The 27,491-nt window shown below is 37.8% G+C and overlaps 1 long non-coding RNA gene across 1 annotated transcript; it reads right to left on the reverse strand.

Annotated features, from left to right (window-relative positions):
• LOC140524283 (uncharacterized) lies at window positions 1–27,188 on the reverse strand. The gene is made up of 4 exons (XR_011973636.1): window positions 26,654–27,188; window positions 5,644–5,729; window positions 3,206–3,259; window positions 1–135 (listed from the first exon to the last, which is right to left on the reverse strand). It is a non-coding gene; the product is annotated as an uncharacterized lncRNA (long non-coding RNA).
• Between the last annotated feature and the right edge of the window lie 303 nt (window positions 27,189–27,491).

The following is a 27,491-nucleotide window of genomic DNA, read 5'->3' on the forward strand; positions in this document are numbered from 1 at the left end:
TCCATTTTAATTCTCTATTTTAATGCAAGAAAAAAATACTTCCAGGTTCATGATATCCTGATCCTGAGTGTTCCTTCTCCCAGTGCAAATTAATTATGTTCCTTCCAAGCTTCAGTAGATCCTCTTGATGAGTTGCTGCAGCCAAAAAGAAGAAGAAAAAAAAGAAAATCATTACCTATTGACCAACATCCTAGTACCATCTTCTTGCCAAGACTCAAGCTGCCTTGGGTCACCACTACTGCCATTGTACCCTCCCATTCCAGCATAAACTCCCATCTTGGAGCTGTGCGGATGGGTTAGAGGTCACTACATGTAGTCTGCCCCTGCCATGGGACCACAGCATCTTATTGAGGTGTGCATGGGTATTGTCCCACCCCCATCCTCCCTGGTCATCTTGCTTTCAGACAGGGAATGAGATCAATGCTATCATCACTTCTGGAATGGGCCTGTCATTCAATTAACCTCTCATTCCCACTCATCATCACACTGACCTTTCCCTTCCCTGACCACCATTATCGTATGTGTTATTCCTCTCTATTAGAAAGTAAAATCTTTGAGCATCAGGGCTCTTGTTGTATTTGTATCCCCAGGTTTTAGCACAATGTCTGGTGCATAGTACAATATGAACTTAAATATTGTTGTCATTCATTCATTCTCTCTTTCATTCATTCATTCTAATGATGAGACTCAGTGCAACAAAATTGGAATCACCAGAAAACTAAAGGGCCTGATGCTGCAGAGACAAAAAATTCAATACCTGAATCCTTTCCAGCTTTGCTCTAAGTATATTAGAAGATACAAAGGATATACTAAGTATCTAATTGTATTAGGTTGTGAAATCTATTTATGAGAAGGGAATGTACCTAGGATAACTGGTACTCACTACAACCCTCAACAAGTTAAGTATATCATGTAAAAATATGTGAAATGAGCCTGTATGGTTGAAGGACTACTTTTCCAATGGGTCCCTGAGCCTCTAGGGTGCACTTTTTGGAGTTCCCAGAGTGGAAATCCAGTAAGATAAATACCTGAATGTAGAAGATTTTGCCATGGGATCTAGAGAAAGAGAAATAAGAAATTGGGCTTTATGCAGCATCAGTTGGACACTTGGTCACAGGAATCATGATTTCGTCCTGAGCTGGAAATAGTACCTTTTTTTGTGGTGTAAATGGTGATTGTAAATCATCCTGCTGACCTTGCAGCTGAAAATCCTATATTCCACATGGAGGACAGTGTGATATAGTAGAAAGAACCCAGGAGTGCTAGAAAGGAGCTTGGTGGAAAGATCTTACTGGGCCTTTAGGGAAGAAAATGTGGCCAAGAAATTGCCATAATTCTTTTAAAAGGGAGTTTTACTGATATTTTTTAACTGCGCTATCACTTCCCAAGCACCAGAAAGACAAAACCACCACTGGTTCTAGTAGCACAGGCCATAATCTGCACCCATTGTCTGCCATCTCCCCACGGAATGGAGAGAAGTATGTCCCATACTAGAAGTCATAATCTGAATTCTAAAGCCTTTTAAAAAATTATTATTTACATTATATTGGCCATCCTGTAAATTGAGAATACCAATAATTAGTTACATCTCTGGAAAAGAAAGCTAGTCCCATTCAAATTCAAACTGTTTCTTCTGTGTTTGTAAGGGAATATGGCCAGGTGGAATGCTAGTAGAGGATGGTAAGAGGAGAATAAAATCTTGTTAGGGGCAGCTAGGTGGCACAGAGGAGAGAACTGAGCCTGGAGTCAGGAAGACTCATATTCTTGAATTCAAATCTGGCCTCAGACACTTAGTAGCTGTGTGATCCTGGGCAAGCCACTTAACCCTGTTAGCCTCAGTTTCCTCATCTGTAAAATGACCTGAAGAAGGAAATGTGAAACCACTCTATTATCTTTGCCAAGAAAACTCAAATAGGATTCACAAAGAATTGTGTTTTTCCTTCATTCTCAAAGAGGACCATGACATTAAGATGATGACATGACTTTCAGTTGACTTTGATTTGTGTGAGGGAGGTCTGTGCAAGGTCACCAACCTCACTTTCTTCTCCTGAGTCATCTGGGTCCAGCTGCATGATATTCTTCAGGATGACTGGAAATGGCCCAGGAGAATTAGGCACAATGGAAACAAGTGAGCAACAAAAATGCTTGATAGGATGTGTTCCTTGAAAATAATAATACCTGATACTTATAAAGTGGAGATTTTCAAAGTATGTTGTATCTATTTTCTCATTTAAGTCACACAACAGTCCTGTGAGATTGACACTAGTCATATCATTATCCCATCTTACAGATGAAAAAACTGAGGTGGAAGAGGTTAAGTGGCTTGCCCAGAGTCATACAGTTAATAAATTTGAGACAGAATATATATATATATATATATATATATATATATATATATATATATATATATATATATATATATATACATACATACGTACATATATATAGACACACACACACCTGCATATACATGTATATATAATTTTTAGTGAACTTAAACACTAAAAAGAAAACATTTCCATAGTCAGAACAAAGCAGAAAAAGAGGGTGCCACATGATGCCATGAATCTCCAATTCAAAAAGCTTGTTGTGAAGTCTATCATAAATTCTACATGTTACTTTTAAAATTATCTTGTCTACGCTTCTTTTTGAACTTCATTTGTTCTCTTCTCTGCACTTAAAAAGAATGTTTCAGTGGTTCTCTTTCTAAAAATGTCATTATTGCTGCCTCTCTGATGCTTCCCTCACCCACTGAAAACCTAGAGAAAGAAAGAAAAAACCAACCACTCAAGGCTGTAAGAAACAAGCAGTCAAACAAAAATAAACCCATACCATGGCCATGGTCAATATTGTTTGTCTCTTTTTATACCTTGTGTCCATCACTTTTTTGAGAGGAGGTGGGTAACATTTGACACCACATTTGAAACTTTTATTGCTATCTTGATTTTATATCACTTTCAAACATACCCATTCCTCCTCCCCACTCAGAGAGTCATTCCAAAAAGAGTAATGAAACATTTTTTAAAAAGAAGATTTTGCTTAAAGCAACAAAGCAAAACTAATCAACACTTTACCAAGCTTGGCAGAACAGCTAGGTCAAATTAGTGCAAATGAATGAGTCTCCTTAGGTTGGGGCATATATTCTCATTCTTATAATTGTTTCCATCCCAAAGAAAATATGCAGAAGGAATGTGAATAATTTTACCATTTCAGAGAGCTTCATTGTTCACACTGCTTTTCTACACCCAGTCTCTGAACTCTGTGAAGAAGGGAGGGAAGGAGGTCAGAAGAGAGTCACACTGAACACTCAAAAAAAAAATACTGATGTCTTTTGCTTTTACATCAAAGTCAATAAAATAATGATACAAAAATAATGATTACAATGGCCAAATGTGAAAGGGTGTATACCATCCTGTCCTATGATTTAGCACCTCTTTCACAGATTAATAATAATAAAAAATAAGACAAGGGAGAGAGAGAGAGAAGGGGAGAAGGAAGGAAGGAAAGAGGGAAGGAAGAAAGAACAATATCTAATATAGCTATTATATCACCTTAAAGTTGCAATGCACTTAGTCTCAAAATTTTTGATGTAATTTTAAGCTGCACTAGAAAAGAAAAGGAACCTTCTTAAATCCTTGAAGTGTTGTTGAGGAAGGCAGAGTGCTGTCCTTTGGCACAACCTCATTTGGAGCTTCTTGTTGCTTCAAATAAACACAATTGTTGTGTTTATTTAAACCTTAGCTTTAAAAGGTTTAATGTACTAGCTCATTTGATCCTTACAATAACTCTTTGGGATAGATGCTATCATTATCCTTATTTTACATATGAAGAAACTGAGGCCAGGACAAGTTAAATAATGTTCCCAGATGCCCACAGCCAGTGAGTGTGTGGGATCGAATTTTAGCTTCTTGACTTCAAGCCCAGCCCTTCATCCACTATTGCCTAGCTGGTCTCAAAATACCCATAAAGATGAAGATCAATAAAGATAAAGTCCCAAGTAGTTTGGGAGAGATGCCAGGAGACAGGAAGAAATCATAAATAAACAGCAAATGTTTCAGAGGTTATAAAATCACAGAGCATCATAACTGCGAGGGCACTTAGACCCTAGACTATTGGAACATGAAGAGACATTCAGAACACTGAGTCAAATATTAAAACCAAAAAGAAACTAAGAATGTCAAAGTTGGAGGAGAATTTTGATTGTGGGAAACAGAATGTCAGATTTATATGAGCTGTTGGAATATAGAATATAGAAAGGTAGAGGTTCAAGGAACCAAAAGCTTTAGAGGGTCTTAGAACACAGAACATAGACTTTCAATTGGAAAATCACAGAAATCAGAGGTGGAAGAGAACTTAAAACCAAGAACATTCGAATTTATAGGTACCTTGGAATACCTTCAACTTTCAAACTAGGAGGAAACTTAGAAAATGGAACAGAGAATTGCAGAGCTAGAAGCTGTCAGCATTGAACATAGACCATAGACAGTCATATCTAGAAAGTGCTCTTGAATATACAATATGGAACATAGAATACCATAAGTGGAAAGGTACTTAGGACCTAGAATGTTACAACTTTAAGGAATCTTAGAAGATAGGATATCAATTAGAATGGACCCCAGAACCTTGAATTCAGAATGTAAGATCTGGAAAGGCCATTAGAACATAGGACACAGAATATAGGAATAGAATCCCAAGAAAACCAGGCAGATAGTAAACTAAAATTACTTCTGATGAATTCAAGATGCTAGGATCAGATGAACTAAATCCTAAAGAATTGTAATGAAAGAGCTGGCTGATGGTATTGCTGAGTCACTGTGATTGATACTTGGAAGATTATGGAGAACAGGAAAGACTATGAAAAGCATAAAGGCAAATTTTGCTCTTATTTAAAAAGAAGTGTTGAAGAGAGGAAGACTATGGAATGTGAAACCTCTTGGCCCAGTGAGCTTACCTTCAGTGATTGACTATGTCCTGAAAAAAGTGTCATAAAAGGGATAACTAGCAAACATTTAGAAACAGAAGTAGTGATTCGTAACTATCAAATCCCTCCATCAAATCCCTCCATCAGCAACAAGTCATACCACACTAACTTCACTGCTTTTTTGGACAGGGTTACTAGACTGGTGGATCAGGGGATTGTTGATAATTATAACTCAACCCAGATTATAGAGAAGCATTTGACAAAGGTTCTCATACTACTCTGCTATACATCAATTAATTGGATGCAAAAGTGGTTAAATTATCATATCTTAAAAGTAGTCATTAAAGTTTCTCCTCCTCTTCCTCACCATCATCATCACTATCTTCTTCCTCCTTCTCCCTCTCTTCCTTCTGCTCCTGCTGCTATTGTATTACCCTGGAGCAGACCATCCTGGTGCCTTTTTTGTGAAGGAGCAGCTGAGGAGATCCCCCACTCCACCGACTCACCATGGCAGACATAAAGTCAAAGGAAGGAGTCAAGATCAAAAACAATGACCACATTAATTTGAAGGTGGCAGGGCAAGATGGTTCAGTAGTGCATTTTAAGATTAAGAGGCACACACCACAGTAGACTAATCAAAACCTATTGTGAACGACAGGATTCATCAATGAGGCAGACTAGATTCCGGTTTGATGGGCAACCAATCAATGAAACAGACATACCTGCATAGTTGGAAATGGAGGATAGAGATACAATTGATGTATTCCAGCAGCAGACAGGAGGCATTTACTAAAAAGAGAATCTACAGCTGTACTCCAGAACCATGTTCCCAAGGAAAAAAAATACATTCTCAATTAGAAAAACAAGATTTGGTTTATCCACATCCTGACTACTGCAGTACAGTTTTGTGCATAGATATAATGCATATTTTTTTTAAAAAAACTGAATGGCCAATGGCATGTTTTGATTAATATCAAATGGAAATGGGGAGGGGAAAAACAAACTGGTTCTGTGAAAAAAAATACTTTTTTCCATTAGTGACATGCTCATTCAACTTTCATCTTTTTATTCCAATAAGTTATTTTGCTCTCATTGCTTAATAACCACAACAACAAAAATGGATAATTTCAATGCTTTTCTTTTATCGTTGTAAAACCAAGGATGATTTTATAACTTTTTTTGTACATAGTTGTTACATGTAGGGCAATCTCTATCTCTCAATAGGGGTAAACTACTATAAAGAAATTGATCCTAGATAGTTTTCCCTTCAAGTCGAACATCTTGTTGTTTAAATAAACTTCTTGCTTAAAAAAAAGTTGTGATTAAAGTTTCAATGTCACTGGGAAAGAGGTTTCTAGTGGAATATTCCAGGGAACTTACTTTGGTCCTATGTTGTTTAACATTTTCTCAAAGGCTTGCATTAAAGAATAGATAGCATGCTTATCAAATTGACTGATAACACCAAATTAGAAGCAGCAACCAATATTGGTGACAATCAGGATAAGTTCTTGACAGATTAGAGGACTGGGTTGAATTTATTGCCTTCAAATCCAATTGGGATAGATGCAAAGCCTTAGATTTGTGTTCAAAAAAATCAGCTTTACAGTACAAAATGGAAAAGACAAGGCTAGACAACATATCAGCTGAAAAAAGTTATTGGGATTTAGTGGATTACAGGCACAATATAAATCAACAGTCTAATATGATTGTAAAAAATACTAATAAGAATTTAGATTGTATTAAAAGAGTGACAGTGTTCAAAAAGAGAGATGTGATACACAGGAATACTATGTCAAACTCTGGGCACCATAATGTAGTGTAGTATATTTTACTGTTCTCCCTGCATGATCTTGTCTCTTGAATTTTTCTTTTCCCTTTGCACAGTGGTTTCTAATGATCCTTAAACAAGAGAGGGTTGTTGCTCTCATCTCTTCAGTGGGTGTCTTTGGTGAGCTCTTGTTGTAATGGGACAGCAATCTTGTGATAGGATGAAAAGAGATGTGACCTTTATGATGCAGTGTCTATGGCTGATTTCTTGAGGGATAGAGAAATTAAATGACTAGCGTACAGTTGTTTGGTAGCTTTTCAGTCTTGTCTGACTGTTCCTGATCCCATTTGGGGTTTTCTTGGTAAAGATACTGGAATGATTTGCTGTTTACTCAGATGAGTGATGAATAAGGAGCTATTTACAACTCATTTTGCAGATGAGGAAACTGAGCCAAACAAGATTAAGTGACTTGTCCAGGGTCACAAAGCTAGTAAATACCTAAGGCTGGATTTGAACATAGGTCTTCCTGATTCCAGGTGCTGTGCTCTATCCACTGTATCACCCAGCTGATAACTACCAACAATCCTTCACTGAGTTTGATATAAAGTTACAAGGACAAGTGATACTGTTGCCATGTATCACTCCTTTTGAGGACTTTGTGCCAACAGAGGATTTAGAGACAAGGAAATGAAAGCCTTGGGTTTTCCCCAGAGCTTCCCATAATTTCTTCATGAAAAAAGAGGTTGACTTTTGTATTGATGATCTGATGTCACATGCAATTAACCCATATTCACAGTGGCCATTGATTGGTCATCTGAGAAGACAGGCCCCACAGAATCATAGAATTGGGCAGAACCTGGTGGCCATTTTCACTCAATTCTGGGTACTTTTTCTGTCTTAATTATGTCTGTCAGTGGTCTATGCACCTGGATGTACCCCATATTCAAAACATCAGAGTGAGCTTACACTTTGTCCTCTCTCTCTCCCTCTCAGACTCAACTGGCTACCAAGTCCTGTGGATTCCACTGGCCTCAGGCCCACAACATTTCTGGCTTCTGCCCCCCTCCTCTTTCTTGTTGTGACCATTAGACTAGTACAGTGCCTCATTATAACCTAGCTGGACTCAGTGTCCTAGTATAGTATGCTGCTACTCCCCATTTCCTCCCCCATCCACCCCCATTCATTCTTGATGCCGGAGTGATTTTCCCTCTGAAATACTAGCCATAATGCTTCTCTGCTCAGAAATCTTTGGTCATTTCTACTAAGGAGGTAGAATTCAACCTCCTTAGTCTGGTTTCTAGGTGCTCCAAAAGATGACTCTGCCCTCCCTTTACAGCTTTTGCTCAAATGACTGTCTTCCAAGCACTTGATACTCTGACCAAGGTGGTCTTTTCTCTCTCTACCTTTTAACATACCTTGCTCTCTCCTTCTTCCCTGACTTTGATCACTTTGACACTGTGCTGAATTCCTGAAATAACCTCCACCATTTTCTTTCTGGAGAGCTTACTCCATGCAAAGCACAGTTCTAGGCAATGGAGATACAAAGAAAACATTTAAAAAAGAACTATCCCTGACTTTATACAACACTCATTTTATTCTATGAGTGTGTGTGAGTGTGTGTATGAATGTGTGTGTTATATGATTGTATGTGAGTGTGTATATGTGCGTGAGTGTGTGTATGAGTGTGTATGTGTGTGAGGGTGTATAAGCGAGAGTGTGTCTATGTGACTATGTGTGAGTGTGTATGAATGTGTGAGTATGTATGTGAGTGTGTTTATAAGAGTGTGTGTGCGTGTGAGTGTGTATGTTTGAGAGTGTGTATAAGCGAGTGTGTGAGTGTGTTAGTATGTGTGTGTGTGTGTGTGTAGGACATACGTACATGAATAAGACCAGAACACAGATAACTAGGGAAGAAGAAAGCTTCATAAGGCAGGGAAAATCAGACAAAATTTCATGGGGGAGGTGACATTTGAGCTGAACCTTGAAAGCAGAGGAAGATCCAAAAAGGTGAAGAGGGCACATCACCCCTGTTTCAGCACATTGAGCCTCATAGGGAATGTGACCCAGAACACTCTCACAGATTTATAGTTAATCAGGACCTTAGAGACCATCTGGGCCAATTTCCTAATTTCATGAGGAAACTGAAGCTCAGACAGGTCAGTCCAATAGTTGCCCCTGGCCTTGCATGTCACAAGATGAGGGCCCAGGTACCAGATGGCCTTTTCCTTTTGTTTTTCTTTCCTGTTTGACAGAATGTGTGTGACTGGTGTCGTTTTCTGTAAGACTCCTCTTTGTCAAGCAGCCAGTAAAATGATCCTGCTTGATCCTGGCTTGGCCTTGGTCCCCAAGGGCAAGAGTGATCTTACAAGTACAAATTCAACCTAAGGTAATATTCAGTGCTTGCCAGGTCCTAAGGCCTGTCTGATGCCTATATGATGTCTGTATGATAAGACATCAGTCTGGGTAGGGATAAGGATGCCTGAGGTTTGTGAGCTCCAAGGTTTGTATAGTTGCTAAGAAGCTACCAGAATTAAACAAGGGGGTTGGACCCCCTGGATGACCTTGGCAGTCCTTTCAGATCTATGAAACTATAAAAGGAAACAAGCGTTTGTTAAGTGCTTAGTCTGTGCAAGGCAGGCAGCTAGGTGGTATAATGGAGAGAGTGCAGGGCCTGGAGTCAGAAAGACTCATCTTCCTGAGTTTAAATCCAGCCTCAGACGCTTACTGTGTGACCTTGGGCAAGTCACTTAACCCTGGTTACTTTAGTTCCTTATCTGTAAAGTGATCTGGAAAAGGAAATGGCAAACCACTCCAGGATCTTTGCAAGCAAACCTCAAATAGGGTAATGAATTAGATACTACTAATCAACTCAATAACAATAACAAATGTACTCCGTTCTGTGCTAAGAGCTTTACCAGTAATATCATCTCATTTGATCCTTACAACAACCCTGTAAGGTAGGTGTTATTATTATCTCCATTTTACATTTGAAAAAACTGAGTCCCACAGATGATAAGTGAGTTGCCAAGAGTCACATACCTCTGAGGTCAGATTGAAACTCCGTTTCCAGACTAATTATCCATTGTCACCTACCCAACTAATACTTCTTATTTTTATGTCTTATATATTTTATCTTACTCAGTCTACAAGTTTACAAGAGAACCATCATGATGTCATGGGTGGATAATCAGCCTTGGAGTCAGAAAGATTTGGGTTCTAGGCTTCTTCTAACCCAGAGGCTTTGTGACTCTGGGCTTAATCTCTTAGTACCCAAAACACTTAATGTCTCAGCATACCATTGTGATATTCCAGGGGTGGGGAACCTGTAGCCTTGAGGTCACAAGTGGCCTTTCAGGTCCTCTAGTGCACTTCCTTGATTGAAATCAGAACAAATCCCCTTAATAAAAGGACTTATTCTGTAAAGCTTAGACTCTGTCAAAAGGCCATACCCAAGGACCTAGAAGGCCACATGGGGCCTCAAGCCTACAGGTTCCCCACTCCTGTGTAGACTTTAGAGCCAGGAGATAGTTTAAAATTCAGCTAGTCTAATGCTATCATTTTATTTTTTTCCCTTTTTCATTAAAACATTAATTTTATTTTGAATCCCCACTTCTCTCCCTTCCCATAGTCTTCTACCACTCATTGAGAAGGCAAGAAAAGCAAATCCATTACAAATATATATAGTTACACAAATCAAATTTCCATATCAGCCACAGGAAAAAAAAAACGGAAGAGAAGAAAACATGCTTTAATCTGAACTCTGAGTGTGTCAGTTTTCTATCTAATATAATATATAAGAACAACTAGATGGAATGTTTCATCATGAGTCTTTTGAAGTTGTGGTTGGTCATTGTGTGAATCAAAGTTAATAAGTCTTTCAAAGTTGTTTACCCTCATAATATTGATGTTATCATATAATTCGTTCTCCTGATTCTGTTCCCTTCATTTTGCATCAATTACGAACTGATGTCCTTTCAGGTTTTTATGAAATTATCCTCCTTCACCACCATTTCTTACAATACAATAGTGTGACAAGAAAATTTCTGACTGCCTTCTTGCTGTCATTTTGCTAAGAAAACTCTACCCCAGGCTCTATTTTGAGTTTCCTGTCAACTGTTTGCTAGGAGCAAACTGCCGAAGTCTGGAAAAACTAGCTTGAGGAACGAATTTCAAGTTCCAGTTTTGACTAGTGAGTTCAACGAGCTTCCTGATGCTGGCATCCTTCTTTCCTCCTCTTTTCCATAAAATTTCATTATACTCTTGCTGCTCATGTATACATATACCACATAATGTCATTGAAATTAATGCTCTGGGATCAATGATTTTTGTATACGGTGAAGTTTATACACCAGGTATAATAAAACTACAGTACTACCCCATCATCGACAGCAGTACTTAGTGGAACCTCTGATAATTTTTATCTCAATATTTCATCACTGTCACACATCATAACGGATTTGTCCATCCCCATCCCCATCAGTTGATGGACATTCTTTCACTTTCCAATTCTTTGTCACCACAAAAAGAAGGTGTTATAAATCTGTTTGTTTGTGTGGGTCCTTTTTCCTTCATCTCTTTGGATTAGATAGATCTAGCAATGGTATCGCTGAATTTAAGAGTATATACAGGTTATACCTATCATCTTAAAGATCACTGAGGATAGCTGTTTTGCTGAGATCACACCGTTACTGAATATCAGAGCCAGGAATCTAAGCCAAGACTCTGATTCCAAACAAATTGTTCTTTTCAGGACCCCAAATAGGATTTCCCCACCAAGAACTCCGTTATATCTGTTACTCAACTGGAATACTTGGTTATTCAGTGTTTGCTAACTGATCTAAGGTCAATGCTCGAGTTAATGAGGGAAAGGCTATTTGCTTTCTGTGTTTGAAGAGCAGTTGGAGTAAATAGGTGCAGAAACCAAGAGCAATAAAATCACCAGACCCCCTCCATACTTCCATAGTCAGTCCTTCCTGGCCTTATTGGGGATGCTGGAGCTGGCCCCAAGGGATCAATGGCCCTCAGAAAATCTAAACTCAGCATGGTGGTGAGGCCATCCCTCTCTCCTCTGATTGCCCATGGGGATGTTCTACTTAGCCAGTTTCCTCATTTGTATTGCAGCTTGGGAGTTTGATACCAAGCTACATTGCTAAAAGTATGGAAATAAGTGTTTGGAGATAATATTTGTTTTACTTTTCTTTATTTAATTAGTTTTCTGGTTGTGCAAGACATCAGTACACTTTGAGGAAAAGGTTAGAAGGACAAGGGCAACTGATGATTTCCTAATCAGCCTGTTGAGAAATAGCATATGAAAGTCAAGACTAAACGAACCAGATTGACAAGGTCCAAGGCCTGATCAGGTGCAGGAGCTTCTCGTTTGAGGGCTTATTGTTTTAAAATCTTTTTTTTTAATACTGGTTCAGATTCATATAATAATGATAAAAATCTCATCCAATAAGCATTCCTCCATGTATCTGACATTTACAAATCTACTAAAGATACAGACAAAAAGTTAAACAATTCTGGGACTCATAAAACTTACATCCTTTTTAAAAAATTTATTTTATTTTCAGTTCACACAACAAAATAAGCATTTCCATGACATAGTACAATAAAAAGATGATTGTACACAAAACTGCAGATCTCCCACTTACAAATTCCTATTCCCTCCAAATATACAACCAAACTATCATATCAATTTCTTTTAATTTCTTTTTTCTTCCCTCAACCCACATCCCAACCTAGAGATGGCTACCATTAAACACAAATGGATATATATATACATATATATGTAAAATTATTTTATACATACTTCTATTTATCAGTTCTTTCTCTGATGTCTTTCTTCATATGTCTTTTATTTTTGATTTGCATATTGGTAACAGTAAAAATGACTTAGTCATTCGAAGCCATTCTTAAAAACAACATAATTTCATAATAACAATATATTCTCATAATCTTCTTTGAGTGTCTGGCACCTGGTCAGCTCTTAACATCTTTTTGTTTGATTGATTAATTATTATAGGATTTAGAGCTCAGAAGAGATCTTAGAGGACATCTAGTTCAATCCTCTCATTTTACATATTAGGAAACTGAGGCCCAGAGAGATAAAACGCCTTGAATTTCAAATCACTTCAGTAGTTGACAGTATTAATGTTATACAAAAGAGGCTGGATTTGAAACCAGGATCTTTGGACCAATATTCTTTCCACTGCACCATACAATGTCTGTTCTTGAAACAACTAAATAAGGCTAAGCTATCTGGAATCCTGACTATAGCTGTTCCATCCCATTCTCCTATATTAGTCAATGTCAGTCAGTCAGCAAGCATTTATTAAGTATCTACAATGCAAAGTCACTGTGTTCTGTACTATAGCCAAATGAAATACTTTCCATTCTTCATGCTTTATGACTGCTGAAAATTTATTCAGATCTAGTATCCTCATCTATAAAATGAGGGGTTTGGATTGGAAGACCTCTGAGTTCTATTATACCTCCAGATCTGTGATTGTACTGCTGCATTTGTAAGCTCTGGGGTTCATTATCCCAAGCCCAACTCACACTAGGGAATTTTTGTCCCCAGAGTCTTGCTATTTCTCTTCTCAGGTTTCTAGGGGTAATCTTTGGGGTTTGGGGATTTTTCTCTAACATTCTTCTCTAATATTTTTTCTCTAACATTTTAGCTCATTAACCCCAATCTGGTATATTCTTCTCCATATCAAACAACTAGCTCCCAATATCAATTTGCCCATTGGTAGCACCTCAATATCTCTGATAAACAAGCAACATCAAGTAGCTTTTACAAAGAATTATTTACATTGAAGATACATCAAGATCTGGAATACAGAAAATTCCAAAACTGGTAGCACACTCTCTTTACAGGCCTTACACCCACCTTATTGCAATAGCCTGCTGATGGATGCACCTGTCTCTAGCCTCTCCCCACTCCAATCCATCCTCCATTCAGATGCTAAAGTGATTTCTCTAAAACACAAGTCTGATCGTGTCCCCTACTCCTACTTGATAAACTCCAGTGGCTCCCTATCACCTCTAGGAGCAAATACAAAATGCTCTGTTTGCCATCTGAAGCCTTTCATAACCTAAACCCACTTCCTCCTACCTTCCCAGTCTTCTTACACCTTATTCTTTGACACATAATCTTTGATCAGTGACACTGGCTTTCGGACTGTTTTTACAAATGAGACAGTTTATGTATCAGCTCTGGGCATTCTCTCTGGCTGTCCCCCATGCCTGGAATGCCCTCCTTCCTCCACTCAGACTAAATGGTTTCCCTGGCTTGCTTTAAGTCTCAGCTAAAATCCCATCTTCTAGAGGAAGCCTTCCCTAACCCCTCTTAATTCCAGTGATTTCTTTCTGTTAATTATTTCCTATTATATGTATGCATATATTGGTAATATTTAATATAAATTTTGGACTTTAATAAAGGCCAGAGTTTGAATTAAGAAGAGTCTGGACCTAATAGTCTCTTTTGTTATCTTAAGTGAACTCAGAGAATGCCTTTTGGTGTCCAGAAGCAAATAGGGCTGACTTAGTAACTTCCTTAGGAGACCCTTTTCCTGGCATCTTAGTGATAAGGAAAATCACAGATGTCCTGGGTTGTAATTTCAAATGAAACTTTGTTAAAGGTAATTTTTCCTGTGTCAACAGCATACCTGTCATCAGAGTAGTGGGATTTTCTCCTTATCTTATGTCACAGAGACATATGCTACAGAGAGGAAATTCCCACATCTTGAAATAATAAATCCCAATTGACACTACTTTGTTAATTGTCTTGTCTTACTAAATTTATGATTTGTTCAATGAAGAGAGTGCCTTTCTCATGGTAAAATGTATATAAACCAGAAGATTTCTGTACTGGGTAGTCAGAATATTTTTCTGACTCCATAGTGTATTATGTTACTGTTTTCTTTAAAGGGAATTAATTAATTAAATCCTAAAATGTATGCATTTAGCCTGTTGTCTTTTCTTTAACTAAGTTTTCAGGTCAACAATATGCATGTATATGTGTATATATCTATATATCTTGCTTTATACATATATTTGTTTGCATGTCATCTCCTCCATTAGATCCTAAGCTTCTTCTGGGTAGGAACCGCCTTTTGCCTCTTTTTGTATCCCCAACAATTAGCAATGTTTCTGGGGCACTTTACACAAAAGAGACTTAAAATGTTTATCGGTTGATTGATTGGTCCCTGGGAAGAGTGAACTCAAGTGTAAAGTGTCCATTAGAAAAGATGAACTTCAATAAATTGACTTCTATGTGTGGCTTAGCTGATGGACAAGTCCTTTCCTTGTTTGCAGGACATAATGATGAATGAACTAGTAAATTCATTAGTAGACTGACTTGGTTGTTCTAGCTACTGACAGACTTTCCTATGGACTCCAGTTGCTGGATCTCTGTTTTTTTTTTTTTTTTTTTTTTTTGAAGTCTACAAGGTTATAATCTGGTTTGATATTCTTATTCACTTAAGAATAAACTGGGAAGAAAGATAATAAAGGCAGAAGGAACAAGAGGTACCATACATTCATTTGTGATCACATGCCAACCCAGCAAACAGTGTCTGTTACTCCTCCTTGGCTTGAGGCTTACACTGCTTCTTTCTCTTCACTGAGCAGCTATCAGGGAAGGATGGATGGCACAATCATTTATTAAGTACCTACTATGTGACAGGCTCCATGCTGAGCATTTTTATTTCATTGGATCATTATAACAACACTGAGATGTCAGCACTATTATTATAGCCATTTAATTGTTAAGAGAATTGAAGCAAGCAAAGGTTAAAGACTTGTCCAAGGTTATATAGCTAGCAAATGTTTGAGATCAGAGTTGAACTAAAGCATTCCTCATTCCAGGCTTAGTTCTCTATGTACTGTCACTACCCAGCTACTTCTAGCCAGGGGAAAAGAGAGGTTTTTTATGTTTGTACTTTTTAAATTCTTGCTCAGTTCTCCCTTAGCTAGCTATTAAAAGGCTTTTCATTACTTGGTAGAAAGCCAACAGGAAACTGTCTATATATCTGGACTGCATAGAGTGGAGGGAGGCATCATGTGTCCTTATGCATTTTGAAGTAGAAACCAATATTAAATAGACCATTTTGCCCAAGGTCTATGAATTGGGCTTTCATTGACCAATCATTCCCTTCCTCTTTTCCCACTTTTCCCCTTCCTCTCAGTTAGTCAGATCCCTATGATAACTATCTCTGAATATTTGAATGAGTTCCAATATGCAGAGAAGATGAGACTTGTTCTGCTTAGTCTCAAAAGACAGAAGTAAGAGAAATGGAGTGGAAGGAAAGTGCAGAGGGGCCAATTGAAACTTTTTAAAAGTTATATTTGGGGCAGAGCCAAGATGGTGGAGTAGAATGATGGACCTGTAGAAACTTCCTCCCCCTGTAGCCCATAATACCTGTAAAAAATGACTCTAAACAAATTCTAGACCATCAGAAGCCACAAAACGACAGAGTGAGAGAGATTTCCAGCCCAGGGCAACCTGGAAGGCTGACAAGAAAGGTCCATTGCACCAGGCACAGAGTGGAGCACAGCCCAGCATGGGGTATCACGTGGCTGATCTGGATCTCAGCCCTAAGTGGTACTCCTGGGGTGAGGAGGAGCTCTGACTGGCCTGGTGGAGCTGGTGGAGGCTCTGGGGAGGGAATTCTACTCACAGATATTGGGCAGAAAAGAGTGCTTGTGGCTGCTCCCAGACCAGAGCACAGGCCAGGAGAGTAGTAAACTTCTCTCCTTTGATTGTGTCATCTTGAAGGAACAGAGAACTTACAGGTCCCCAGAGTATATCCTCTTCTTGACAAAGGACTCAAAAGTCAAGTAACTGGCTGGGAAAATGCCCAAAAAAGGGGAAAAATTAAGACTATAGAAGGCTACTTTCTTGGTGAACATGAATTTTCTTCCATCCTTTCAGTTGAGGAAGAACAATACCTTCAGAGGAAGTCAAGGCTTCCAAAACCTGCAAAATAAATATGTAATGGTCCCAGGCCATGGAAGAGCTCAAAAAGGATTTTGAAAGTCAAGTAAGAGAGGTGGAGGAAAAATTGGGAAGAAAAATGAGAACCTATGGAAGAAAATCATGAAAAGTGAGTCAACAGCTTGCTAAAGGAGACCCAAAAAAATGTTGAAGAAAATAACACCTTGAAAAATAGGCTAACTCAATTGGCAAAAGAGGTTCAAAAAGCCAATGAGGAGAAGAATGCTTTAAAAAGGAGAATTAACCAAATGGAAAAGGAGGTTCAAAAGAAGAAAATAGTTCTTTCAAAATTAGAATGAAACAGATGGAGGCTAATGACTTTATGAGAAACCAAGAAATCACAAAACAAAACCAAAAGAATGAAAAAATGATTTATGAATGTGCCACATCGCTCCTTTCTACAAACCTTGAAAGAATCTGGTTTAACAGAAAGAGCTGGTGCTTTGTTGTTGTTCAGTTTTTTTCAGTCATGTCTGACTCTTCATGACCCAATTTGAGGTTTCCTTGGCAAAGATACTGGAGTGGTTTGCTATTTCTTTCCTTAATGAGGAAACTGAGGCAAACAGGGTTAAGTGATTTGTTCAGGGTCATATAGCTAGTAAGCACCTGAGGCCAGATTTCTACTTTTCTTATTTGGCTTTTTAAATCTTTGTTGAGGTCTTCCAAGAATTCTCTTTGGGCCTGAGACTAAGTTTCACATTTTTCTTTGAGGCTTTGCATTTAGCTATTTTGACATTATTGTCCTTGTCTACATTTATGCATTAATGCTCCTTGTGTCCATAGTATATTTTTATAGTCACTTTTTTTTTTGTTCATTTTTCTGCCATTTTGTGATTTTGTTTTTTATGTAAAAGTTGGGATCTGTTCCTGGAGTGGAGATGACAGTCCCAAGTTACATTTTGTGGGGTTTGGGATCTTACTGCTGGCTTGCACCAGCCTTTAGGACCTAGTTATGGACTTGCACTGAAGGAGGGTCCCTGCTGGCTTGTACTGGTGATGGAGACTCCCTGCAGTCCTTCCTTAGGGAGTAGAATCTCCCTGCCAACCTGCTTCAGGAGTTGGATCTCATTGGTGGCCTGCACTGGGGAGAGGGGCTTGCTGGTGGACTCCACAAGCTATTGGCCACCCCCAGGGATGGGACTTCACTTTTGGTTTGTACTGGGCTCAGGGCTTCACTGCTTTCCATTTGGGGTGCAGCCTGCTTCTGACTTGCTCAACAACCATGATACCTTCCCACTTCAGTAAGATAGATTTTTCCTGATGACCACCTAAGTTATCCTGGACTGATAAAATGCTTCACACCTCCAAAATTTGTTCTGAGGCATTATTATAATGTTATTTGGAAGGGAATTTGGTGGGATTTGGGAGAATTCCTGCCTCACTCCACCATTTTGACACTGGGAGTCTCTTTGAGGCTAGATTTGAACTCATGAAGATAAATCTTCCTAACTCAGGCCCAGTATTCTATCCACTGCACCACCTAACTGACTCTCATGGAAAGAGACAATGAGGGAAGGTCCAAAATGTGAGCAAGCATGACTTCATCAACTTCTTTTCCATTTGGTTTTATAATTAGTAGGTCTGGATTAAATCCTGGCTTAGACAACTACTAACAATTACCAACAATGAACGATGTCCCAATTTTTCCACATCCTTTCCAACAGTTGTCATTTTCCTCCTTCAATCATTTTAGCCAATTTGACAGTTGTAAAATGGTATCTCCAGGTTGTTTGAATTTGGATTTCTCCAATCAATAATAATTTAGGCATTTTTTCACATGATTACAAATGGTTTTGTTATCTTCATTGGAAAATTTCATGTTCATATCCTTTGACCATCTGTCAATTGGAATATGACTCATGTTCCTATAGATTTTATAGAGTTCTTTATATATTTGAGATATGAGACTTTTTTTCTGAGAAACCGTATATAATTTCTCCCTAATGTTTTGCTTTCCTTCTGAGCTTGGTTACATTGGTTTTATTTTTACAAAACCTTTTTTTTAAAATTTAATGTAATTGAAAATATACATTTTACACCTAACTTTTTCTCTTGTCTATGCATAAATTGTTTGCCTATCCATGAGTCTGAAAAATAGTATGTTTCACTTGCTTCTAATTTTCTTGTAACATCTCTTTCTATCTAGGTCATGTATCCATTTTGACCTTATCTTCATAAGTGATATAAGATATTGGTCAGTTTCTGCTACACTGATTTCCAGTTTTCCCAACATTTTTGACAAATGATGATTTCTTATCCCCAAATCTTAAGTCGTTATACTTGTCAAATACAAGGTTATTATATATTTTTTTGCTTCTATACATTGTATGTCTCCTCTCTTTCACTGATTTATCTTTCTGTTTCTTAGCCAGTACCAGACAGTTTTTATAATCACTTCCTTATAATATAATTTAAGATCTGGTACTACTAAGCTAAATTCCTTTACATTTTTCATCACTTCCCTTGATATTCTTGGCTTTTTGTTCTTCCAAATGAATTTTGTTATTTTTTTCTAACTCAGTAATATACTTTTGGTAATTTAATTGGGATATATAAATTACCTTTGGTAAAAGTCATTTTTATTATACTGCCTTGCCTACCCATGAATAATCCTTTGAACCAGCAATATCATTACTAGAGTTATATCCCAAAGAGAACATCAAAAAGGGGAAGTACCTATATGCACAACAATATTGATAGCAGTTCTTTTTTTGCAGCGACCAAAAATTGGAAATTGAAGGCATGCCCATCTATTGGAGAATGGGTAAACAATCTGGGGTATATGAATATGATGTAATACTACTGTGCAATAAGACATGATGAGCAAGAAGATCTCAGAAAAGTGTGGAAAGTATGAGCTGAGGTAAAGTGAAATGAACAGAACCAGGAAAACACTGTATAACCTAACAGCAATATTGTGTGATAATCAATTAGGAGTGACTTATCTGTTCTCAGAAGCACAATAATACTAGACTTATGGTGGACTTATGATGGAAAATGTTATCCATATCCAGAGAAAAAAACTGATGGATTCTGAATGCAGATTGAAGCATATTATTTTTACTTTCTTTATTTTTTTTCCTTTTTGTTTGTTTCTTCTTTCACAGCATGACTAGTCTGGAAATGTGTTTTACATGATTGCACATATATAACCTATATCAAGTCATTTACCATTTTGGGAAGAAGGAGGAGAGGGAGGAAGAAAATTTTTGAACTTAAAATTTAGCAAAAATGAATATTGAAAGTGTACTTGGGAAAACAAAACCTCAAGGATATCAAGGGGATTGATGGGAAAAAAAATGGGAAAGAAGGTGGTCTAGCCCTACCAGATCTCAAATTGTATTATAAAGTGGTAATAATCAAAACAATCTGTTACTGGCTATGAAATAGAGTAGTAATCAGAGGAATAGATTAGGTACAAATTACATAATAGTAAATTACCACAGCAGTCAATTATATGATAAATCCAAAGATCTAAGCTTTTGGAACAAAAACTATTTGCCAAAAACTGGGAAAGCTGGAAAACCAGAAACTAGGTATAGACCAACATCTCATATTGTATAGCAAGATAAAATCAAAATTGGTACATGATTTACACATAAAGGTAATGCCGTAAGCAAATTAAGGAAACTTGGAACAGTTTATCTGTCAGACTTATGGATAAGAGAAGAATTTAGAACCAAAATCCATAGAAAGCATTATGAGATGTAAAATAGGATTTAATTATTTAAATTAAAAAGTTTTTTTGCACAAACAAAATTAATGCAACCAAATTATAAGGAAAGTAAAAAACTGGGGGGAAATTTGCAACAAGTATCTCTAACAAAGAACTCATTTCTCAAATATATAGAACTGAGTCAAATTTATAAAAATACAAATCATTCTCCAGTTGACAAATGGTCAAAGGATATCGGCAGGAAGTTTCCAGACAAAGAAATCAAAGCTATTTATAGTCATGTGAAAAAATCTCTAAAGCACTATTGATTAGAGAAATACAAATCAAAACAATTCCAAGGTACCACTTCACACTTATCAGCTTAGCTAATATAGCAAAAAAAAAAAAAAAAAAGAGAGAGAGAGGAAAATGTTGGACGTTGGAGGGGATGCAGAAAAATTGAGACACTAATGCACTATTGACAGAGTTGTAAACTGATCCAACCATTTCACAGAACACTTTGGATACTATTTAATCCAGCAATACTACTGCTAAGTCTATGTCCCAAAGACATTGAAAAAAGGGAAAGTGATCTATTTGTACAATAAACAAACCACAGCAGCTCTTTCTGTGGTGCCTAAGAATTGAAAATCAAAAGGATACCCATCAATTGGAGTATGGCTAAACAAGCTATGGCATATGATTGAAACAGAATATTATTGTGCTATAAGAAATGACAAGCTGGGTGATTTCAGAAAAATCTGGGAAGACTTACATGAACTGGTGTTTAGTGAAATGAACAGAACCAGGAAAACATTGTCCACAGTAACAGCAATATTGTTTGATGAAGAACTTTGAATGACTTGGTTATTCTTAGCAATACAATGATCCAAGACAATCCCAAAGGACTAAAGAGGAAGCCTATTCTCTGACTCCAGAGAAAGAACTGACATTTTTTGAATGCAGACTAAAGCATACAATTTTTCTATTTCTTTTTTATTCAAGACTTCTTGTACAAAAGGACTAATATGGAAATGCTTTACATTACTGCACATGTATAACCAATATCTGATTGCTTACTATTTCAGCAGGGGGAGTAGGGAGAGAAGGAGAAAGAGAGAGAATCTGAAACTCAACATTTTAAATAAAAAGTGCACAGCAGAGAACAAAAGAAAACCTACAAGAAAGCAAAGAAAGACGGGCAGCTTCAAAAACAATGTGTAGTTTTTATTACATAGGTTTTCTTGAAATGGAATTTTATCTTCTTATATTGGATCCTCTCATATTCTACTGTGTACATGGCAATGTTTTTTTTTCTTTTCTTATTTTGTATTTAAGTATAAAATAAATTTTAAAAGCTTACCCAAAAATAATGTTAAATATTATCTTTATATAATTGGAAAAATAAAATACTATTTAAAATTTTTAGGATGCAGTTAATAGGCATAGATTTGGTCACAAAAAGGGAGGAAGAGTTGTATCCCAGGCCTTGGACTCAGGTTACAGTTTTAATCATTTGATATACAAAGAAATTTAATTGCCAAAGGATAGAAGCACTAATAATAAGGGAGAAACATTCAAGAATAACCCAAGGACATGAGGATAGGGATTCTAGCAGCCATGACAACAACGTGAATCCACAGGCAAACCGTTGCATGTATGTATGCTTCTTGGCAGTCCTCAAATTTCTTCCTCAACTGATCATGATTTTATTGTTTTTTTTTTTCAAGTTTTGTGAGTTTATTTTGTACTTTGCTATTTTTACTGAAGGTATAGTTTTATTTTTTATTTTTTTTTTATTTAGCTTTTAACATTCATTTTCACAAAATTTTGGGTTTCAAATTTTTCCCCTTTTCTCCCCTCCCCCCCCAAACGCCAAGCATTCTAATTGCCCCTATGACCAATCTGCTCTCTCTTCTATCATCCCTCTCTGCCCTTGTCTCTGTCTTCTCTTTTGTCCTGTAGGGCCAGATAGCTTTCTATACCCCTTTACCTGTATTTCTTATTTCCTAGTGGTAAGAACATTACAGCTGATCCTAACACTTTGAGTTCCAACTTCTTTAGCTCCCTCCCTCTCCACCCCTTCCCTTTGGAAGGCAAGCAATTCAATATAGGCCAAATCTGTGTAGTTTTGCAAATGACTTCCATAATAGTTGTGTTGTATAGGACTAACTATATTTCCCTCCATCCTATCCTGTCCCCCATTACTTCTATTCTCTTTTGATCCTATCCCTCCCCATGAGTGTTGACCTCAAATTGCACTCTCCTCCCCATGCCCTCCCTTCTATCATCCCCCCCCACTCTGCTTATCCCCTTATCCTCCACTTTCCTGTATTGTAAGATAGGTTTTCATACCAAAATGAGCAGGCATTTTATTCTTTCCTTTAGTGGAATGTGATGAGAGTAGACTTCATGTTTTTCTCTCACCTCCCCTCTTTATCCCTCCACTAATGAGTCTTTTGCTTGCCTCTTTTATGAGAGATAATTTGCCCCATTCAATTCTCCCCTTCTCCTCCCAATATCTTTCTCTCTCACTGCTTGATTTCATTTTTTTTTTTAAGATATGATCCCATCCTCTTCAATTCACTCTGTGCACTCTGTCTCTATGTGTGTGTGCGTGTGTGCATGTGTGTGTGTGTGTAATCCCACCCAGTACCCAGATACTGAAATGTTTCAAGAGTTACAAATATTGTCTTTCCATGTAGGAATGTAAACAGTTCAACTTTAGTAAGTCCCTTGTGACTTCTCTTTGCTGTTCACCTTTTCATGGTTCTCTTCATTCTTGTGTTTGGAAGTCAAATTTTCTTTTCAGCTCTGGTTTTTTCATCAAGAATGCTTGAAAATCCTCTATTTCATTGAAAGACCAATTTTTCCCCTGAAGTATTATACTCAGTTTTGCTGGGTAGGTGATTCTTGGTTTTAGTCCTAGTTCCTTTGACTTCTGGAATATCCTATTCCATGCCCTTCGATCCCTTAATGTAGAAGCTGCTAGATCTTGTGTTATCCTGATTGTATTTCCACAATACTTGAATTGTTTCTTTCTAGCTGCTTGCAATATTTTCTCTTTCACCTGGGAGTTCTGGAATTTGGCCACAATGTTCCTAGGAGTTTCTCTTTTTGGATCTCTTTCAGGCGGTGTTCTGCGGATTCCTTGAATATTTATTTTGCCTTCTGGTTCTAGAATCTCAGGACAGTTTTCATTGATAATTTCATGAAAGATGATGTCTAGGCTCTTTTTCTGATCATGGCTTTCAGGTAGGCCCATAATTTTTAAATTGTCTCTCCTGGCTCTATTTTCCAGGTCAGTTGTTTTTCCAATGAGATATTTCACATTATCTTCCATTTTTTCATTCTTTTGGTTTTGTTTTGTGATTTCTTGGTTTCTCATAAAGTCATTAGCCTCCATCTGTTCCATTCTAATTTTGAAAGAACTATTTTCTTCAGTGAGCTTTTGAATCTCCTTTTCCATTTGGCTAATTCTGCTTTTGAAAGCATTCTTCTCCTCATTGGCTTTTTGAACCTCTTTTGCCAATTGAGTTAGGCTAGTTTTCAAGGTGTTATTTTCTTCAACATTTTTTTGGGTCTCCTTTAGCAGGGAGCTGATTTGCTGTTCATGCTTTGACTTCATGTCTCTCATTTCTCTTCCCAGCTTTTCCTCCACCTCTCTAACTTGATTTTCAAAATTCTTTTTGAGCTCTTCCATGGCCTGTGCCCATTGAGTGGGCTGGGACACAGAAGCCTTGATTTCTGTGTCTTTGCCTGATGGTAAGCATTGCTCTTCCTCATCAGAAAGGAAGGGAGGAAATGCCTGTTCACCAAGAAAGTAACCTTCTATAGTCTTATTTCTTTTCCCTTTTCTGGGCATTTTCCCAGCCAGTGACTTGACCTCTGAATATTTTCCTCACACCCACCTCACCTCCTGATCCTCCCAGCCAGTGTTTGGGGTCTGAGATTCAAATGCTGCTTCCAGCCTCAGGGCTTTGGCGGGGGCAGGGCTGCTATTCAGTGTGAGATTAAATTCAGATGCTCAGGTGAGGGCAGGGCTGCCTCTCAGGCTCAGTTCCCTCAGGGAGTTTATGCACAGACCTTCAACAATGGATCCAGGCTCCTGCCTGCTTGGAGAGCCCTGGTCTGCCGCTGCCCCTCAGCTTCTGTCTCCCGAGGGGGCCCGAGCCATGGGGGCACCCCACTCCCCCCTCGACCCACCAAAGGGACTCTCTCACAGACCCCCGTCACCTGTGGGTGGAGGTACTTGTGCGGCCGCTGGAGATCCCGTCCCTGAAGCCCGCTCGGATCTGTTCCTCTCGGTGCCGTGGCCACGGCAGGGCTGTACTCAGCTCCAGTCCCGGCGCCCAGTCCGCAGTACGAAGGACCTTTTACGAGAGGTTTGCAGGTCTCTCCGGAACAGAAATCTCCCTCGCTCCAATGTTCTGTGGCCTCTGGGTGCAGAATTCGCCGTGAGTTACTTCTTTGTAGTTGTTCTATGGGTTGTGGGTTCGGAGCTATGTGTATGTGCGTCTTTCTACTACGCCATCTTCGAAAAGTGAATCCATGATTTTATTGTTTAAAAGGAAAATACAAATATGTTATGTACAACTGGCTATTCCTTTTAAAGGTGCAATGAAGTTAACTTGTAAAATTTTAAAAAAAGAAAATAAAATACATATTTTAAAAATTATTTAAAAATAATAAAATAAATCATTATTGAGTAGAGAAGTGCAAATTAAAACTACATTGAGATATATCATTTTACACCCATCAACTTGGCTAATATGATTAAAGGGAAAAGCAACAAATGTTGGAGTGAATGTGAAAAAATGGGGACACTGTTCATTGTTGGTGAAATTGTGAATTGATCCAACCATTTTAGAAACCTATCTGGTATTATACTCAAACAATTATAAAGCTGTATACCATTTAACTCAGCAATATCACTACCAGGTTTGCTTCCCAAGATGATTAGAAATAAAGGAAAAGAACCTTTATGTTCTAAAACATTTATAGCAGCTCTCTTAGTAGTGGCAAAGAACTGGAAATTGAGGGGATGTCCATCAATTGGAGAATGGTGGAAGAAGCTGTGGTATATGATTGTGATGGAATAATGATATGATCAATGATCTTAGAAAAACTTAGATACACTAGCATCAGATAATGAAGATTAAAATCAGAACCAAGAGAACACCATATAGAATAATAGTAATATTGTTTTAAGAACAATTTTGAGCAAATAAGTCATTTTGAGTTTTATAAATAACCAAATTAGCTACAAATGACATATGAAGGAAGACACTATCTGCATCCAGGAGGAAAAAAAACCTGATAAATAAAAGCATGTGTAGAATGATTTTACCCATATATACATATTTGTATCTAATGGTATCTATCTTTAGGGTAGAGGGGAGGGGAAAAGGGAGAGAAAAAGAAATTTACATGGTTACTTTAGTATATGTTTAAAAGGAAGAGCAAGTTGTACACAACAGATTTGCTGTTTCCTGTGCAATAATATTTAAAATTATACTACATTATGTAAATGCGTGTTTTATTCCATAAATTGAAAATACAATAAATGAACTCAAAGAGTGACTAATTATTTGTTCCAAATTAAAATTCAAGGTGGCCAGTTCTCAAAAAACAACAACAAAAGCCTCTGTTACTTGACAAAAATATCAAAAGGTAAAAGCAGTGCTTTGGAGCCAGTCACTCACTACTAAAGCTACCCTGTTCCATTTTGTACTACACTATTTACAAAGGGGGCACTCATATTTCTTTGAACTCTTTTAAGAAAATCCTGCTTCTTTGTAATTTCTGCCAGTTCTGTCAATGGATTAAGTTGCAGGTTGAGTTACTAGGCAAAAAAGGGCTATAATTGCTAGATTATTGCCATCACCAGTGACAGATTTTGCAACTTATGAGTAGAATATTATGTAGACCCAATCAATCAACAACCATTTATTAAGCATTTATTCTGTAAAAAGGATGGTGTTGAGCACTGGGAACAGTTCCTGGCCTCAAGTAGTTTACACTTTATTTGGGGCATTTAAGGAACATATATAACACTTACAAAAGTATACATTTCCAACTCCAGCTAATTACCTGGACTGCAGCAATAGTAGCAAACCTTCCCAACTAATGCTCTTATTAAGAGGTGTCCTTAGAATACTGCCCCTTGCATCATCATAGTTCACAGATGACACCTTCTGGGAAAAAGGGCACTGCTGTAGCAGAACCTGTGCTAGAAGCACCGCCCTTCCTCCTCATACAAGAATATTTCACAATAGGGCATGGATTGAGGGCATGGTTTCTTACCAGAGATATAAGGCAAGACTCCCTTGATTCAACATTGTGGATCCCAACAAGGGACGTAGGTCTCCATCCATTTAACGAGGATAAGATTCCCTCCTTCCAAACTGATTTTTTTTTCTTCTAGTAATGTTTCTAAAGTGGATAGGCATTGCATCACCTCTATATTTCCAATACGAATGGGTTTCATATTACCTCCAAAGAGGTGGAGTTTAGGGGAAGCATGTGGCTGAGCATAGGACCTATTTAAGACCTGAAGTAGTAGGTGAAATTTCTAGAATTTTGGCCCTTAGCCTTTCCTTCTGATGGTATCGTTCCTTCCATCTGCAAAACTTTCACAAAGTTGAAAATTCTGCTCCTTTGTACCCCCTTTCCTGGTGAGCAAAGAGAGGTTTCCCTCTAGACCTTCCTTACTTGCTAACCTGACTCTGCCAGTTGCTCCTCTCTTTTCCTTTCTTCTTCTAATTTCTCCTTTCATCTCTCGTCCTGACCTGTCCTGTTCTCTCTTCTCTTTCTTTTTCTTCCTCTCCATTTCATTCTCTTTGCTTTTCTTCTCTGTTTCCTTTTCTCTCCCTCTCTCTACCACTCGCTCTCTCTGACCTGCCCCCTCTCCCTCTAACTCTCTCCTCTTTGTGTTAGAAATTCAGAATATAACCATATCTCCACTTAACTCCAGAGAAGCTCCACAGGATTTGGGGCAGGTGATTGATATCCACTGCAATTCTCTTTGCAGAAATATTTGTGAACTTTCTATACTTAGACTTTATTTTTAAGGATTTTATTATGATTATATAGACACAGCTTCATTTTTGCATTTAGGGATGCTGGCCCATTTATGAGCAGC

The sequence above is a fragment of the Notamacropus eugenii genome, chromosome 2, assembly GCF_028372415.1.
Source record: "Notamacropus eugenii isolate mMacEug1 chromosome 2, mMacEug1.pri_v2, whole genome shotgun sequence".
Classification (NCBI taxonomy): Eukaryota; Metazoa; Chordata; class Mammalia; order Diprotodontia; family Macropodidae; genus Notamacropus; species Notamacropus eugenii.